At 44.5% G+C, this 17220-nt stretch overlaps 1 long non-coding RNA gene across 1 annotated transcript; it reads left to right on the top strand.

The window, feature by feature from the left end:
* Positions 1 to 1002: 1002 nt before the first annotated feature.
* LOC106585862 (uncharacterized) lies at positions 1003 to 4237 on the top strand. The gene is made up of 4 exons (XR_014382565.1): positions 1003 to 2284; positions 3043 to 3101; positions 3724 to 3865; positions 4078 to 4237. It is a non-coding gene; the product is annotated as an uncharacterized LOC106585862 (long non-coding RNA).
* The last annotated feature ends 12983 nt before the right edge of the window (positions 4238 to 17220 follow it).

A 17220-nucleotide genomic window follows, 5' to 3' on the forward strand; every position in this document is an offset into this window, starting at 1 on the left:
ACCCACAAACCAATAGCTCCTCATCCTGAGGGGAGAGATGGTGTTTCCATCAGTGAGAGCCTAAGAGACAGAGACAGTACCCTTACAACCTGTTGCTCCTCAGTGGACAGTGACACTGTCCTATGGTTGCCTGGATATGGTCCTTTATCCAGAGCCCATGACCTCATATCAAGGGAAGGGGGTTGTGGAGAGAGAAAGGACAGAGTTTTGGGAATGCAGGAACACGAAGAGGAGAAGGCGGCGGTGGTGGAGGAGGAGGACCCAAAAACAGGCCTTGAGGGAACCAGTAGGATCATACCTTATGGATCCTCTAGGGTCGCACTAGAGGGTGAACATCTAGATTGGGGAGCCAACGGCTGGGTGTCAGAGGGCCTGAGTGTGTATGAGGAGTATCTGCTGTGTGTGTCCTGTTTGGACCACCTCAGAACAGAGCAGAACCAAGCACCTGCTGACGTCATGACCCTACCTGCTGACATCATGACCCAACCTGCTGACGTCATGACCCTACCTGCTGACGTCATGACCCTACCTGCTGACGTCATGACCCTACCTGCTGACGTCATGACCCTACCTGCTGACGTCATGACCCTACCTGCTGACGTCTTGACTCTACCTGCTGACGTCATGACCCTACCTGCTGACGTCATGACCCTACCTGCTGACGTCATGACTCTACCTGCTGACGTCATGACTCTACCTGCTGACCAAACGGCTGACCCCTCTGAGCAACCTCTGAGTGCTGAGCTGGTGGTTGCTAAGCAACATGTCCATCAGGACATCCACAACGAGGGGAGGCGTGCACCATTCAAGAGTTCAGAAGTGAAGAACGGTAGAGGTATGTCTCTAATATAGGACCAGCATCCTATTCAGACGTGAAATAAAACAGCATACATACCTTACCTAGCGATGACGTACACACTCATTACATACAGCTCTGTGCGTTGTAGAGACTGTGCCATGATATCTCTGGGTGTGTTCTTTGTTTGCCTTTGGTCAGTGATGCAGCCCAAGAGCAGTGGAGGTCAACCTGGTGTCAGGAGTCAGGCTCGTGTCAGAGGTCGCGGTCATTCCTGGAGGTTCTGGGAAAGGTCAAGCCTCTCCTGGTCATCCTTCACTCATGGAGAAGTGTTGCCACGGTAACATCTTTCATGAGAAGTGCTGCCATGTTAACATCTTTCATGAGAAAAGCGTCTCCGAAATGGCATAACACAATTTTTTGTAAAAAATGTAAGTGAGTACTGGCACTTTTTTCATTCCACTAAGAACACTGGAGGCTGCCCTGTGGCAAGTCACACTCAAAGGGCGTCACACTGCCCTCTGTAGTCTATCAGCGGGACTGCACCTGCACTCAGAAAGACATCATCATGCGTGTATTCATTAGTGTACAAAACCTGAAGAACATCCGCACATCCAGGTACTTTCCGCAGGTGCTGGAGTTGTAGACAGACTCATGGAAAACAGAAAGGAAAACATCACACACTGCTGCTCATGCTCCCAGGTGATATTTATTTACAACGTTTCAACCCTTAGGTCTTCATCAGGCATCCATATCCCGGGGGGGTGGAAGGTCCTATACATAGGGGCAGTACTCATTAGTGCACACCATAGTAAAGTAGCAAAACATTTAGCAACTGACAAAGTTTTGCAGTGATAATGGGCATTGGTGCAGCAGGAAGGTTGCAACTGGAAGGTTGCAAGATTGAATCCCCGAGCTGACAAGGTAAAAATCTGTCGTCCTGAACAAGGCAGTTAACCCACTGTTCCTAGGCTGTCATTGAAAATAAGAATTTGTTCTTAACTGACTTGCCTAGTTAGATAAAATAAAAAAAATGTTATTGGACAAGGTCAGGTTAGTCCCTCCCCATTTTCACCCTTTTGCTTCCATTTAGTTCCTAGTTAATAGCCTGACCTCTAGAGATTGTATTTATTTATTTTTATTTAACCTTTATTTAACTAGGCAAGTCAGTTAAGAACAAATTCTTATTTACAATGACGGCCTACCAAAAGGCAAAAGGCCTCCTGCAGGGACGGGGGCTGGGATTAAAAATAAATAAAAGATATATATAGGACAAAACACACGTCACGACAAGAGAGACAACACAACTCTACATACTACTGTAGCCAGACAGATTAGATGAACTGTCACTGACATCTCCCTCCTTTGGCTGCAGGTCCCAGCTCCCCAACAGACCCCACTCAGCAGGTGTAGTGTCTAAACAGACATCCCCATCTGAAGGTTCCTGTTCTGGACCCAGACCACCAGCAGCTCTTCAGCTCCCTCTGGGTGAGCACAGCAGAGACAACTGCTACACCAGATTACTATATGTCCACTGATGCACATTATAATGTATGTGGAACAGTTTATAGTATATCAAATCTTAGTTTATAGATACCTTTTTATCTGTAGTATACTGTCTGACTAAACCCTTTATCAAGTATAAAGTGTAATTACCACAGTAATAGATAAACAAGTTAATTCAACCTGTATTATTATAACTCCAAGTAGTCACTAATTATTACAGAACCCAGTTTCTTAGAAAGCAAAGTTATACAAGAATCCAGAATCCAGAATGCAGGGCATAAAAGGCTGAAGAAGTTACATAATGCATGTTATGTTTTTTGGGGAAACTCAAGGTCTTGGTTTGAAATTAATTTCGCCCCTCACAACCTCGCAATAGTCATAAGACTCTTCACGGATTTAGACAGAATGAGAGCGAGATTACACTCACACACACACACCCAGACACACACACACACACGCAGACACACGCAGACACACGCATAGACACAGACACACCCTTACTGTTGCAGGTCTTTCATTTGGTTTCCCTGTTTTTGTTTTGCTCCACTTTTTGGTTTGCTTCCTGTCTTTGTTTGTTGTGGGTTTTTCTTTTGTTTGCCTCTTCTTGGGAAAATGTTGTGGGTCTTTTAGGTCCCATTTGTTGTTGCTAGTCAACTTTAAGTGGACACCCACCATAACTGGTATGTTGTTTTGTATCTGTATCACACATGCCTGATGTAAAGCATTTTGTACGTCTTTAGGCAGTGCTGTGAATACCAATGCAACTAATATTCCTGTGACCAGGGCTCTCAAACTGGCAGTAAGATGCATTTCTATACTGTATTTCATTACTGACCGCTAAACAGTCAAACAGCTGAGCACTGGTTATGTACATCTGTGGTGTCTGTGTTGATGGTAGTGTACTGGTGTCTGTTTTGAGTGTAGTATACTGGTGTGTGCGTTGAGTGTAGTGTACTGGTGTGTGTGTTGAGTGTAGTGTACTGGTGTGTGCGTTGAGTGTAGTGTACTGGTGTGTGTGTTGAGTGTAGTGTACTGGTGTGTGCGTTGAGTGTAGTGTACTGGTGTGTGTGTTGAGTGTAGTGTACTGGTGTGTGTGTTGAGTGTAGTGTACTGGTGTGTGTGTTGAGTGTAGTGTACTGGTGTGTGCGTTGAGTGTAGTGTACTGGTGTGTGTGTTGAGTGTAGTGTACTGGTCTGTGTGTTGAGTGTACAGTAGTGTACTGGTGTGTGTGTTGAGTGTAGTGTACTGGTGTGTGCGTTGAGTGTAGTGTACTGGTCTGTGTGTTGAGTGTAGTGTACTGGTCTGTGTGTTGAGTGTAGTGTACTGGTGTGTGTGTTGAGTGTAGTGTACTGGTGTGTGTGTTGAGTGTTGTGTACTGGTGTGTGTGTTGAGTAATCAGTAGAATACACTCTCTCCCCCAGCCTGTAGGGGGCAGTGTACAGTGGCTGTCTCTCCCTGATGAGGTATGGGTGTCCATACTGTCACTCCTGCCACACAGAGATCTGTCTACAGTGGCCCAGGTCTGCCTCCACTTGCTCCGACTGGCCAATGACCACACACTATGTAAGTCTCTGAGGAAGTGAATGAACGAGTGAGTGAGTGTGTGTGGGTCTTCCTCTGTCCCCAGCTGTCCCCTAGTAAGACTCTCTGGAGAAACAGGAGTTAACGAGAGCTGTAAAGTCACACACACACACACACACAGAAACAACAGTATACCCATAATACTTATATCAAAGTAAAAAAAATTAATTCTTTTAAACTGTATTTCTCTTTAGGGCAGGTTGTTAGTGTGGAGAACAGCTCATCTTTAACTGACCAATGGCTGAGCAGTGTGGGTGGGCGTAATCCTCGAAGCCTGACTATCTACAGGTGCAGCGGACTGTCAATCACCCAGAGCGGGCTAGAGGAGTTTTTCAAACTAAGTCAAGCCTCTCTGGAGGTAGTTTTAACCTGTCACCTACTGTACCAACTGCTGTGTTGTACAGAAAGATTGAGAACTGTAATAATGTGAAGGAAACAAAAACACAGTTATTTTCATCCCGTTCATTGGCTGCAGGTGCTGAGTGTGACAAGCTGCAGTGGGCCTGGTCTCCATGGTGACCTGGTGCTGACTCTGAGTGGTCAACACTGTGATCACATGACCTGTGTGGATGTCAGCTGGAGCAGAGCGACTGACACGGGCATCAAAGCACTGACTGACACCTGCACTGGGTAGGCCGTAGTGCCATTACCATCATTTTATTTTACCTTTATTTAACTAGACAAGTCAGTTAAGAACAAACTCTTATTTTCAATGATGGCCTAGGAACAGTGGGTTAACTGCCTTGTTCAGGGGCAGAACAACAGATTTTTACTTGCAACCTTTCAGTTACTAGTCCAACACTCTAACCACTAGGCAACCTGCCGCCCCAACACATGGTTAATGTAAAAATGATCACATTTGATGATATCGCAGTTTGATGTTGTTACAAAATCATATGCGTCTAACAAGGCTTTCAGATAACATGAAATAACATGGCTTATAACTCATGTCTGCAGCCTGAAGACTGTTGTTCTTAATGGTTGCCAAGTTACAGATGAAGCCCTGAATGCCCTTGTCATAAGATGCAGAGACAGGTGAGTTGCAAAAAAGTGTGGAAAAGGCTTTTGTACTTTGATGTGCGTTTGTGTGTGTGTGTGTGTGTGTGTGTGTGTGTGTGTGTGTGTGTGTGTGTGTGTGTGTGTGTGTGTGTGTGTGTGTGTGTGTGTGTGTGTGTGTGTGTGTGTGTGTGTGTGTGTGTGTGTGTGTGTGTGTGTGTGTGTGTGGTAACTTGTTAGTTTATTTTAATGTGTGTTGACCAGTCTGCGCAGGTTGGAGGTGTTTGGCTGCCTGTCTATCAGTCCCTCATGTCTGAACACAGTGTCAGAGTTGTGTCCTGGGCTGGAGACTCTGAACATCGGCCAGATCCCTAAGGTCACTCACCCCTATCTGACCCTGGTGACGTCACGACTCAAACGCCTTCACTCCCTTAACCTGACTGGACTGCACGCAGTAAGGTGTGTGTGTGTGTGTGTGTGTGTGTGTGTGTGTGCTTAGTAGTCATTGATGTTCATCCCACCTGTATAGGTGAGTGATCAGACAGTTCATCAGGTCCTCCTGCAGTGCCCTGACCTCCAGCGGCTGACCCTCAGCTCCTGCCCTGGAGTCACTGACATGAGCCTGCACAAGATCAGCACCCACGCTCCCCACATCAGGTATGCTTCTGTGTATACGCAAACAGCCAGCCTGTAAGTCAATCACTCATACATTCAGTCATTCACTCCTGTTTCACACGTTTGTGTGTGTGTCTGTGTGTGTGTGTCAGGTTGTTGGATCTAAGTGGCTGCGGTAAGGTGAGTGATGCTGGTGTTAAGGCTGTAGCTGTGGCCTGTAGATGCCTGCAGTACCTGGACCTGAGCTCCACCGCCACAGGGAACAGAGGGTAGGCTACACTATCAGTGTGTCTTAAATATGGCACCTTATTTCCATTATAATGCACTACTTGTATTATGTGTTGATTTGGATCCTCATTAGCTTTTGCAGAAGCAGCAGATACTCTTCCTGGGGTCCATAGGGTTCTGGTAGTGTACTATATAGGGAATCTGGTGCCATTTGGAACATAGACTATGTTACAGGGCTACTATAATACATCACATACTCTGACTCAACCTGCACTTGAATTGCACTTCCACTGGTTGCCGTGTCTGTAACTTTGTTGACACACAACACATTAATATTGTTCATTGTATTCTTCCATTAATCTGCACACTATGAAAGGGATTGGTTATTCACTAGCAACAAACTACCAGAGACTTTAAGAACTGCACGGTGACCACTGTCACAAAGACGCACTGCTTTAAAGCAATGATTAAGCTCTGACCACTGCTTTTAGCTTGATAGCTTCAGCAATACATCATGACCGCCCAACGACCACATGGTGTTAGCACTTTGACTACACCGCCCGCTCTGCACTCATCCATGACCGTAACCACTCCGCCAGGGCTCTGTGGGTAAAGGAAGGTCTCGGTGGTCACTCATCGAGCCGTTGTCCGAGGAGAGAGAGAGAACGACGTTTCACCAGCAGGCAAACAATGGAGGACTCGTTGCTATCAACGCAGCAGGAGGTGTTCTATCAATGCAGCAGGAGGTGTTCTATCAACGCAGCAGGAGGTGTTCTATCAACGCAGCAGGAGGTGTTCTATCAACGCAGCAGGAGGTGTTCTATCAACGCAGCAGGAGGTGTTCTATCAATGCAGCAGGAGGTGTTCTATCAACGCAGCAGGAGGTGTTCTATCAACACAGCAGGAGGTGTTCTATCAATGCAGCAGGAGGTGTTCTATCAACGCAGCAGGAGGTGTTCTATCAACGCAGCAGGAGGTGTTCTATCAATGCAGCAGGAGGTGTTCTATCAACGCAGCAGGAGGTGTTCTATCAACGCAGCAGGAGGTGTTCTATCAACGCAGCAGGAGGTGTTCTATCAATGCAGCAGGAGGTGTTCTATCAACGCAGCAGGAGGTGTTCTATCAACGCAGCAGGAGGTGTTCTATCAACGCAGCAGGAGGTGTTCTATCAACGCAGCAGGAGGTGTGCTATCAACGCAGCAGGAGTTGTATATACTTCGCCCTGTTCCGGGATGAAGTCCAACACCCTGACTTTCAGTGCAACAATTGCCTGCTGGCGGGGGGTTATAGAACAGAAAACGTTACACTGGGCATACAAATTGCTGGTTTGCACAGGCTCCTGGGAAAGCCAAGACCTGCGATTTTTCTCATTTGCCTTCACTCCGAGGGCCATGCATCGTGCTGGGCTGACGGGAGTCTCGCCTTCGCCTACCATCTGAGAATGGAGTTGGCGGGACCTTTGTTGCTGAATCGTGGGATGATCCTCTCCTGGACCTGGCTGGCTGTACAGGGAGTCATGTCGCCGTTCATCACGGAATTCGAAGGCGGTGTCCTCCACTTTCTGAGCCCTCTGCGGTGACGGGATTCATGAATGGGCTGCCGACATTCAATAGCTTCGCTGCTCTGTAGCCTGATGTACCGGCACCATCTTCTCATGGAGTGTCGGAGGTACCTTCCATATCGGCCAACGTTGTGAAGGCATTGCCGGGGTCTAAGTTGGGTTCTGCTTCACCGGGGTCTACGGTGGGCTCTGAAATTCCTGTCATTTGTGGGTGCGAGTTAGAGGAGCCCCTGGTGGGGCTATGGTTGGGCTGAGGACTCTAGCTCGAAATGGACAACAGCCATCAAACATTATTATGGGAAGCTTCATGGTTAGATTGGTGGAAGTCTGAAATACCCGTACACTTTGTTTTCCTGCAGCTAGGGTATTGGATTTATCAGAAGTAATGCCCACCATCAAGAAACAGATTCCTGCTCTGAAAACAGTTATGTTGCACATTGGGTCTAATGATATTATGCGTGTGAAATCTGTAAAGCTAAGAGACAATTTCTTACAGCTCTTGGAAAATGCTCAGAAATTAGCAGAACATGTAATTGTCTCGGGCCCAATTCCATCTCCTCGCTGTTGTGGGATTGAGTGTTTTAGCCATCTTTGGTCTCTTCACCAGTGGCTAATGCGTCTGACCAAGGACTTGGGAAAGTCCTTCGTTGACAATTTTGACTCCTTCTGGAATAGGCCTGTGTCGTGTCTTTGGGGTACCATTAAACTGAAGACATGTTTATCAATTAACTCCCTGTAATTATTATCACGCGATCAAACTGATTCATCGTTTAATTGTAATTAACTAGGAGATCGGGGCACCAAGGAAAATATTCAGATTACAAAGTTATAATTTTCCTAATATAACTTTCCTATATTATAACATTATATATTATATTCTATTATAGTATAGGCCGATTATCTTCTGGTTTAAATGGTGTATTTTACCTCGCGTCCAGTCTCATTCCAAACGTCGTAAATTGTTGTATCTGCACGAACCCAGCCTTTACTAAGAGTCATCCATACATCAATTGTCTTAAAATCATTTATTTACTAAACTAAGTAATTCACAGAAAGTATACAAACAGTAATTATCATCACAAAGAATTGGTAGAGTAATGTGCCCTAGTGGCTAACAGGCATGGCTGGTGTCTTGTTGAACAATGGGTCATAAAGGGCAGCTGAGAAGACCCTACAGAGTTCATTAATATTAACAATTGATATGCTAATCCTTTGCACATGAACGCTCACTCATTCGAGAACAATTGCAATCAATATACATTTACGCTCAGTGTGTCATCGGGATCCTTGTTGGAGCGTCGTTCTGTTGGAGAGTTCTCTCTCTCTCTCTCTCTCTCTCTCTCTCTCTCTCTCTCTCTCTCTCTCTCGGTTAGAATGGATCTTTCAAAGCGACATTCATTAATGTCGTCATAGAATGGATGTTTCGTTGGTCTTCGCGTTCAATGATATAATTTACTTAGCTGCAGACTAATAATTAATATCAAAGACTTGTTCTTATTCTGTCGGTATCAATAGTCTAAAAGTTAACCACGTGGTATAGTTCACTTTCAGTAGAGGAATTGGATGGTCAAACCTATTGGCCAACTTCTCGCAATGGAGTGGAGGCCGGGTCTATTAGAAATGTAAATCAGGGTGGGTTTTATAGTGAACATGTCACATGACGCCTGGTCCTGTCTGTGTCCCTGGGAGGGTGCCGATGACTGAGTTAAGCTTGGTACAGGAATACAATTCTATCACATTAACATCAGTACATAGCATCTCAATGTATTACAAAAGCTTTATCCTTATTAATACATTCTATACAACCATGTGGATGCAAGTCTCATCGCTGAGGCTATTATATAAACAGTTTTATGGTAATATGGCTATATTGTCTCTTCTGAGTATCACAAAATTGTACCAAGCGGACCAGTTCGTAGCTGGATTCTTCACCAATCTTCCATACCTTCTCCAGAACACAAAGGTCGCTTGACTCCCCAATTCTGTGAGTTGGAAGAATTTCCTGTGTCTCTCTATGGGCCATGTGGCAAGAGATTCTCCTCTTAGAGTTTTTACAACCCTTTCACACAGGGCCTGGGAAGGTAGGTTGGGGGATGGTGCAAGGGGGGAGGGGGTCAACTGTCCTCCCTGTACTCAAAGAGGCCAACGTCATGACACCTGGCTACTTTGTGGAAGACGGAATTCACCTGGGGGAAAATGGCTCCCTGCTGTTGTCATCAAACATTGGAAAGGTTCTTGGTCAACTAAATCGATGTGAGGACAATATTAGCATTACATATAAGTCCTCTTTGGTGACATGCCTAATGGTGCTAACTGGAGAAATGTAATTTCTCATTCCGACTTTGTTTTCTTTTCCTAAACACATTGTATCCATCCATAGCAACCTCAGAGTCCAGGGTTTTATCAGTTAACCAGGTTTCAGATCAAATAAAAATATCTGAGAGGCCCAGATCTTGACATGATCAATTTTAGGTAATAAACTATGAATGTTGAGATGTAAAAATGTCGAACATTTTCTGCATTTAAAATCACACAGAGTTTCAATACAAGTCAGATTACTTTGAAATTTCAGAACAACAGGAGACTCAAAGATTGGATACCTATTAGAAAAAAGATAGGAAGGGCAAAGGTGGTGGTGTTGCTATTTACACAAATAATCTTATTTCTGTGTCTCTGTTAAAGGCTACCTCCAGTCCTAAACTATTTGAATTATTGGCTTTAAGTCTTCAGTTGGGTTCAAACTCAAAAATAACAGTCATAGGAATTTATCGTCCACCCTCTGCCAAGAAGTGTGTACTAAACAAATTCACTGATTGAATTGCCATTACTACCCCAGAGGTGTTGATCACTGGAGATTTTAATCTGGCATGGCGAATGCAGGATGCTGACTGTTTAAAGGATTTTTGTACTAATCTAAATTTGACCCAGCTGATTGCAAAGCCCACTCATCCAAACTTAAAGGACCCTACGAAATCGACTTTGATTGACCTCATATTTACAAATACTCCAGAGAAATATTCTGGGAGTGGGGTATTTGCTATGGATATTAGTGACCAATTGTATGTGTCAGGGATATACAGATGCCTAGATCCAAACCTTGTTTTATTAACAAGAGGAATTTTGATCATTTCAATGAACAGGCCTTTTTTTGTGATCTTTATTTTGGTGACTTTGATTGTATTGCATCTATACCTGACCCAGAGTTGGCTCTGAACCACTTCTCAAATGTTTCAATTGTATTGTAGATAAACATGCTGCCTTTAAAAAACGGAGAATTAAAAATAAGTATTGCCCTTGGTTCAGTTCAGCGCTATCTGAAGTCATACACAACAGAGATTCACAGAATCAGCAGTCTTTCAGGCAATTGAGAAATCTGTTTGTAAAACTAGTTAAAAAAGCTAAATTAGATATTATGTTAATACACTATCTGAATGTACAGGGAACCCAGCTACATTTTGGAAAGCTGTTACATCACTGAAGGGTTGTGTCTCCTCTTCTCTCCCCCAAATAATGAATTTAGATTCCGGCCCTATTACTGACAAAATTGATATCATTAATGCATTAATCACCATTTCATATATATATATATTTTTATTTCACCTTTATTTCACCTTTATTTAACCAGCTAGTTAAGCTAGTTGAGAACAAGTTCTCATTTACAACTGTGACCTGGCCAAGATAAAGCATAGCAATTCAACACAATACAACAACACAGAGTTACACATGGAATAAACAAAACATACAATCAATAATACAGTAGGAAAAAAGAAAACAAAAGTCTATATACAGTGAATGCAAATGAGGTAAGATAAGGGAGTTAAGGCAATAAATAGGCCATGGTGGCGAAGTAATTACAATATAGCAATTAAACACTGGAATGGTAAATGTGCAGAAGATGAATGTGCAAGTAGAGATACTGGGGTGCAAAGGAGAAAGATAAATAAATAAATACAGTATGGGGATGAGGTAGATAGATGGGCTGTTTACAGATGGGCTATGTACAGGTGCAGTGATCTGTGAGCTGCTCTGACAGCTGGTGCTTAAAGCTAGTGAGGGAGATATGAGTCTCCAGCTTCAGAGATTTTTGCAGTTCGTTCCAGTCATTGGCAGCAGAGAACTGGAAGGAAAGACGACCAAAGGAGGAATTGGGTTTGGAGGTGACCAGTGAGATATACCTGCTGGAGCGAGTGCTACAAGTGGGTGCTGCTATGGTGACCAGTGAGCTGAGATAAGGCGGGGCTTTACCTAGCAGAGACTTGTAGATAACCTGGAGCCAGTGGGTTTGGTGACGAGTATGAAGCGAGGGCCAACCAACGAGAGCGTACAGGTCGCAGTGGTGGGTAGTATATGGGGCTTTGGTGACAAAACGGATGGCACTGTGAGAGACTGCATCCAGTTTGTTGAGTAGAGTGTTGGAGGCTATTTTATAGATGACATCACCGAAGTCAAGGATCGGTAGGATGGACAGTTTTACGAGGGTGTGTTTGGCAGCATGAGTGAAGGATGCTTTGTTGCGATATAGGAAGCCGATTCTAGATTTAATTTTGGATTCGAGATGCTTAATGTGAGTCTGGAAGAAGAGTTTACAGTCTAACCAGACACCCAGGTATTTGTAGTTGTCCAGGTATTCTAAGTCAGAGCCGTCCAGAGTAGTGATGCTGGACGGGCGAGCAGGTGCGGGCAGTGATCGATTGAATAGCATGCATTTGTTTTACTTGCATTTAAGAGCAGTTGGAGACCATGGAAGGAGAGTTGTATGGCACTGAAGCTCGTCTGGAGGTTAGTTAACACAGTGTCCAAAGAGGGGCCAGAAGTATACAAAATGGTGTCGTCTGCGTAAAGGTGGATCAAAGAATCACCAGCAGCAAGAGCGACATCATTGATGTATACAGAGAAGAGAGTCGGCCCGAGAATTGAACCCTGTGGCACCCCCATAGAGACTGCCAGAGGTCCGGACAACAGGCCCTCCGATTTGACACACTGAACTCTATCAGAGAAGTAGTTGGTAAACCAGGCGAGGCAATCATTTGAGAAACCAAGGCTGTCGAGTCTGCCAATAAGAATGTGGTGACTGACAGAGTCGAAAGCCTTGGCCAGGTCGATGAATACGGCTGCACAGTAATGTCTCTTATCGATGGCGGTTATGATGTCGTTTAGGACCTTGAGCGTGGCTGAGGTGCACCCATGACCAGCTCTGAAACCAGATTGCATAGCGGAGAAGGTACGGTGGGATTCGAAATGGTCGGTAATCTGTTTGTTAACTTGGCTTTCGAAGACCTTAGAAAGACAGGGTAGGATAGATATAGGTCTGTAGCAGTTTGGGTCAAGAGTATCACCCCCTTTGAAAAGGGGGATGACCGCGGCAGCTTTCCAATCTTTGGGAATCTCAGACGATACGAAAGAGAGGTTGAACAGGCTAGTAATAGGGGTTGCAACAATTTCGGCAGATAATTTTAGGAAGAAAGGGTCCAGATTGTCTAGCCCGGCTGATTTGTAGGGGTCCAGATTTTGCAGCTCTTCAGAGCATCAGCTATCTGGATTTGGGTGAAGGAGAAATGGTGGGGGCTTTGGCGGGTTGCTGTGGAGGGTGCTGGGCAGTTGACCGGGGTAGGGGTAGCCAGGTGGAAAGCATGGCCAGCCGTAGAGAAATGCTTATTGAAATTCTCAATTATAGTGGATTTATCGGTGGTAACAGTGTTTCCTAGCCTCAGAGCAGTGGGCAGCTGGGAGGAGGTGCTCTTATTCTCCATGGACTTTACAGTGTCCCAGAACTTTTTGAGTTTGTACTACAGGATGCAAATTTCTGTTTGAAAAAGCTAGCCTTAGCTTTCCTAACTGCCTGTGTATATTTGTTCCTAACTTCCCTGAAAAGTTGCATATCACGGGGGCTATTCGATGCTAATGCAGAACGCCACAGGATGTTTTTGTGCTGGTCAAGGGCAGACAGGTCTGGAGTGAACCAAGGACTATATCTATTCCTAGTTCTACATTTTTTTAATGGGGCATGCTTATTTAAGATGGTGAGGAAGGCACTTTTAAAGAATAACCAGGCATCCTCTACTGACGGGATGAGGTCAATGTCATTCCAGGATACCCCGGCCAGGTCGATTAGAAAGGCCTGCACGCAGAAGTGTTTTAGGGAGCATTTGACAGTGATGAGGGGTGGTCGTTTGTTCGCAGACCCATTACGGATGCAGGCAATGAGGCAGTGATCGCTGAGATCTTGATTGAAAACAGCAGAGGTGTATTTGGAGGGTGAGTTAGTTAGGATGGTATCTATTAGGGTGCCCGTGTTTACAGATTTGGGGTTGTGCCTGGTAGGTTCATTGATAATTTGTGTGAGACTGAGGGCATCAAGCTTAGATTGTGGCCGGGGTGTTAAGCATGTCCCAGTTTAGGTCACCTAGTAGCACGAGCTCAGAAGATAGATGGGGGGCAATCAATTCACATATGGTGTCGAGGGCACAGCTGGGGGCAGAGGGTGGTCTATAGCAAGCGGCAACAGTGAGAGACTTGTTTCTAGAAAGGTGAATTTTTTGAAGTAGAAGCTCGAATTGTTTGGGTACAGACCTGGATAGTAAGACAGAACTCTGCAGGCTATCTTTGCAGTAGATTGCAACACCGCCCCCTTTGGCAGTTCTATCTTGGCGGAAAATGTTATAGTTAGGGATGGAGATTTCAGGGTTTTTGGTGGTTTTCCTAAACCAGGATTGCAGAGCGTGCTAAAGCAGTGAGTAAAACAAACTTAGGGAGTAGGCTTCTAATGTTAACATGCATGAAACCATCTCTGCAGGCTTTATATTTGAATGTATTTCAAGGCCAGCTCTTGAAAAGAGTAGTTTGGATGTTGACGGTGATAATCTATTGAATAATACTAAAAATGCTGGTCAGGAGTTTTCTTTTCAGAAATTCACTGATAAAGAAGTCCTGGATGCTTTGCTAACATTAGACAAAAACAAATCCACAGGTGCTGATCATTTGGAGTCTGGTCTGTTAAAGTGTGCAGCTCACCTTATTGCTGGCTCAGTAGCCCACCTTTTTTATTTAACATTGTTATCAGGAAGTATTCCAAAAGCGTGGAAATCCGCATATGTGTTGCCACTCCTTAAGGGTGATCTTGACAACTATGATCTTGACAACTATCGCCCCATTTCAGGACTACCTTGTATAGCTAAGATTCTTGAATACTTGGTTAATGTACCAGTTCGTTCCTTTTTATATGATAATTGTATTTTTTTATATAAACCAATCAGGGTTTAGGCCTGGGCATAGTACTACCATGGTAACAACGCTAATTGTTAATGATCTTGTCAATGCCTTGGATGCTATAAAGAGCTGTGCTGCCTTGTTTATTGACCTGTCAAAGGCGTTCGACACTGTTGATCATTCTGTTTTGCTAAAGAAGTTATCAATAATAGGCCTGGGATATGCAGCCTGTTTATGGTTTCACAATTATCTTAGCGACCGAAATCAGGCCATCTTCACAGATGGGGTTAAATCTGAATTTCTTGAGATTCAAAAAGGTGTTCCTCAGGGTTCGATTTTGGGTCCGTTATTGTTCACCTTGTATATTAATGACATAGGAAACACTGTTAATACTTGTAACAATCATCTCTATGCAGATGACACAGTTTTGTATTCCTGTGCCACCTCAGTGCAGCAGGCCATTCGTGAACTTCAGCATGACTTTGATTCAATTCAGAAATCACTTACAGATCTTAAATTAGTGTTAAATACAATTAAAACCAAGCTCATGCTGTTCTCTAAGTCACAAAATGTTGACCCTGAGGACTTGCATATGTGCGCTACAAATGGAGCCCAAATTGAGCTTGTTTATCAATGTAAGTACCTGGGTATCTGGATTGATGACAAGTTGTCCTTCATAACGCATATAGAAAATCTGACTAAGGAGCTAAGATCCAAGATTTTTTTATATCGAAATAAATCATGCCTCAGTATTGAAAATACAACGCTTCTCCCTGTATTGGATTTTGGTGATATTGTTTACTTGCATGTGGCAACCTCTGTTTTGAAACCCTAGGACGCAGTCCGCAATACGTTTTATCACAGGGGTTCATGTCCGGGCCTCTTATGGACATTCGGAGTCTTGTCCCGAGGCCACTCCTGCGTTGTCTTGGCTGTGTGCGTATTGTCGTTGTCCTGTTGGAAGGTGAACCTTCGCCGCAGTCTGAGGTACTGAGTGCTCTGGAGCAGGTTTTCATCAAGGATCTCTCTGTACTTTTCTCCATTCATTTCTCCCTCGATCCTGACTAGTCTCCCAGTCCCTGCCACTGAAAAACATCCCCACAGCATGATGCTGCCACCACCATGCTTCCCCGTAGGGATGGTATTGGCCCGATGATGAGCGGTGTCTGGTTTCCTCCAGACGTGATGCTTGGCATTCAGGCTAAAGAGTTCAATCTTGGTTTCATCAGACCAGATAATCTTGTTTCTCATGATCTGAGAGTCCTTTAAGTTCCTTTTGGCAAACTTCAAGAGTGCTGTCATGTGCCTTTTACTGAGGAGTGGCTTCCGTCTGGCCACTCTACCATAAAGGCCCGATTCGTGGAGTGCTGCAGAGATGGTTGTCTTTCTGTAAGGTTCTCCCATCTCCACAGAAGAACTCTGGAGCTCTGTCAGAGTGACCATTAGGTTCTTGGTCACCTCCCTGACCAATGACCTTCTCCCCCGATTGCTCAGTTTTGGCCGTGCGGCCAACTCTAGGAAGAGTCTTGGTTGTTCCAAACCTCTTCCATTTAGGGATGATGGAGGTTCTTGGGGACCTTCAATGCTGCAGACATTTTTTGGAACCTTTACCCAGATCTGTGCCTCGACTCAATCCTGTCTGAGCTTTACGGACAATTTCTTCGACTGCATTGCTTGGTTTTTTCTCTGACATGCACTGTTAACTGTGGAACCTTACATAGACAGGTGTGTGCCTTTCCAAATCATGTTCAATCAATTGAATTTACCACAGGTGGACTCCAATCAAGTTGTAGAAACATCTCAAGGATGACCAATGGAAACAGGATGCACCTGAGCTCAAATTTTTGTCTCATAGCAAAGGGTCTGAATACTTACAGTGAGGGAAAAAAGTATTTGATCCCCTGCTGATTTTGTACGTTTGCCCACTGACAAAGAAATGATCAGTCTATAATTTTAATGGTAGGTTTATTTCAACAGTGAGAGACAGAATAACAACAAAAAATCCAGAAAAACGCATGTCAAAAAGTTTATAAATTGATTTGCATTTTAATGAGGGAAGTAAGTATTTGACCCCCTCTCAATCAGACAGAATTCTGTCTCCCAGGTGTCTTTTATACAGGTAACGAGCTGAGATTAGGAGCACACTCTTAAAGGGAGTGCTCCTAATCTCAGCTTGTTAGCTGTATAAAAGACACCTGTCCACAGTAGCAATCAATCAATCAGATTCCAAACCATGGCCAAGACCAAAGAGCTCTCCAAGGATGTCAGGGACAAGATTGTAGACCTACACAAGGCTGGAATGGGCTACAAGACCATCGCCAAGCAGCTTGGTGAGAAGGTGACAACAGTTGGTGCGATTACTCGCAAATGGAAGAAACACAAAAGAACTGTCAATCTCCCTCGGCCTGGGGCTCCATGCAAGATCTCACCACGTGGAGTTGCAATGATCATGAGAACGGTGAGGAATCAGCCCAGAACTTCACGGGAGGATCTTGTCAATTATCTTAAGGCAGCTGGGATCATAGTCACCAAGAAAGCAATTGGTAACACACTATGCCGTGAAGGACTGAAATCCTGCAGCGCCCGCAAGGTCCCCCTGCTCAAGAAAGCACATATCCATGCCCGTCTAAAGTTTGCCAATGAACATCTGAATGATTCAGAGGACAACTGGGTGAAAGTGTTGTGGTCAGATGAGACCAAAATGGAGCTCTTTAGAATCAACTCAACTCGC

Source organism: Salmo salar, chromosome 24, assembly GCF_965601325.2.
Source record: "Salmo salar chromosome 24, fSalSal1, whole genome shotgun sequence".
NCBI lineage: Eukaryota > Metazoa > Chordata > Actinopteri > Salmoniformes > Salmonidae > Salmo > Salmo salar.